Source organism: Myotis brandtii, unplaced genomic scaffold (assembly GCF_000412655.1).
Source record: "Myotis brandtii unplaced genomic scaffold, ASM41265v1 scaffold129, whole genome shotgun sequence".
Taxonomy (NCBI): Eukaryota; Metazoa; Chordata; class Mammalia; order Chiroptera; family Vespertilionidae; genus Myotis; species Myotis brandtii.
In genome coordinates this window covers 1,576,704-1,578,976 of record NW_005354551.1, presented here as the reverse complement: position 1 = coordinate 1,578,976, position 2,273 = coordinate 1,576,704, and the positions used below count along the sequence as shown (strand labels likewise).

Below are 2,273 nucleotides of genomic sequence, written 5' to 3'. Positions count from 1 at the left end.
TTTTAAAATATATATTTTTATTGATTTCAGAAAGGAAGGGAGAGGGAGAGAGAGATAGAAACATCAATGATGAGAGAGAATCATAGATTGGCTACTTCCTACACACCCCCTACTGGGGATTGAGCCCACAACCCAGGCATGTGCCCTTGACTGGAATCAAACCCTGGTCCCTTCAGTCTGCAGGCTGACGCTCAATCCACTGAGCCAAACTGGCTAGGGCTATAGCTTATTTTGTACATTAAAATAAAAGGAGGAGATATAGAAGGGTTACATAAAATCCATTGGTGGTAGATTAAGGAGGCAGGAGGAAGCAAAGCAGGGGGAGGGAAACTCTGTGATTGGATAAAAAGCAAAATGGAGAGACACATAGTTCTTTTACATTGGTGGGTACAGGATAGCTAATAATTAATATTTAGAGCACATGGAGATGGTATGCAGGGAACAAGAGTAACAATGAGGAGTCTGTGGTCTCTGCTCTGGTGCACTGGTTATGTCCTGAGGGTCTGAAAAAGGAGATTACTCTGATATTTTAAAGGTATGTTATCCTAGATGTAAAAAGACAATAGACAGGCTCACTTAAAGATTGACCTTTGTCAAGGAAGCTACAGGCCTAGGAAGGGACTACCTACCATGACTCTCTTTTATTTTTATTTATAAATATTTTTTATTAATTTCATAGAGGAAGGGAGAAGTAGAAAGAGATAGAAACATCAATGATGAGAGAGATTTCATTGATCACTACCTCCTGCACACCCCACACTGGGGATTGAACCTGCAACCTGGGCATGTTCCCTTACCAGGTATCAAACTGTGACCTCCTGGTTCATAGGTCGGTGCTCAACCACTGAGCCATGCCGGCCAGGCCCCGTGGCTCTCTTTTAGTTAGGAATTTGGGCTGTACAATGGGTCACCCTCGAAGCCCTGCTGGACTTCCACTCCACCAGACTCACGCTGCCACTGTAGCCACCTGGCTTGAGACCCACGCCACCTCTCCACCTGAGAACGCCGGACTTCCCACCAGATGCTCAGTCTGCTGGTTCCTGTCATGTAAGCTCCCCCTCTTCTGCGTGTAACCTGTGTGAGACTGTTGGCTTAGTGGGGTCTCCCCTAATAAAATTGGCATTGTGGAAAGACACAAACCTGTGTGAGCGGCTCCTATCAGAGATGCCCCCTTGCTCACAGCACCTCTTTTTCTATGGGAGATGGAGAGGGCCTAAGTAACAGATTACTGAGCTTGACCAGAAAATTCCATGCTGGTTTGTTTCTGGGAGAGGTTGAAACTGCAATTAGATCGGGTATTAAATCTGGGTGTCGTATCATGGGTTTTTAGCAGGAGTGTTGCTATTTTGGGCCTGTGTGGTTTTTTTTTAACAGTATAGGTCAGCGGTTCTCAACCTGTGGGTCGCGACCCCTTTGGGGGTTGAACAACCCTTTCACAGGGGTCGCTTAAGACCATCCGAAAACACATATGTAATTACATATTGTTTTTGTGATTAATCACTATGCTTTAATTATGTTCAATTTGTAACAATGAAATTGGGGGTCACCACAACATGAGGAACTGTATTAAAGGGTCGCGGCATTAGGAAGGTTGAGAACCACTGGTATAGGTGAATAAATAATGACCACTTATTGATAATTGTTGAAGCTGGTTAATGGGTACATGGAGTTCACTATACTATTCTATTTTTGTGTATGCTTGAAAATTCCCATAAAAAAAAAGAAAGAAAAAAGAAAACGAATCCCTTTATCAGCCATTCCTAACAGCTGGTTTGGGTAACAGGGATGCGCCACTAACAAGCTGTATCACTCGGGTAAGTCCCCCCACATCTTGGGGACTCAGCTCACGCATCTGAAAAATGTGCCTTTGGGTGATAGTTCTCTTGGGGTCCTAAGAAACTAGCGAGGGCTGCGGGCTTGTAGAGAGGCGTCTAAGGGCATCGGGGAGGGGAAGGACTCAGTAGGCAAGGCAACATGAACTTTAACCTCAGCTCTGACACTGTGACTGCTGTCACTGCCCTTTAAATTCCTGTTTCCTTATCTATAAAAATAATATTCCCATCTCCTCGGTGGGAAGATTAAATAAATTAACAGTAGTAAAGAGTCTGGTGGGTGATACTCCAGATTCCCTGGGCCAGCAATGTTCTTTCAGGACCCGCCTGACATGCAACACCACCACACCGGGTCTAACGTGCAAAAGGGCAAGAAACCATCCAGCGCCAGGTCCGCGCACAGCGCCCTCGCGCGGTCAGCGCTGGAAATGCCAGACCCGT

The 2,273-nt window shown here is 45.5% G+C and overlaps 1 protein-coding gene across 1 annotated transcript in view; it reads left to right on the top strand.

The window, feature by feature from the left end:
* The window catches only part of PINK1 (PTEN induced putative kinase 1), a 25,022-nt gene that overhangs the window by 4,497 nt on the left and 18,252 nt on the right, over window positions 1-2,273 (top strand). The window lies entirely within an intron of this gene.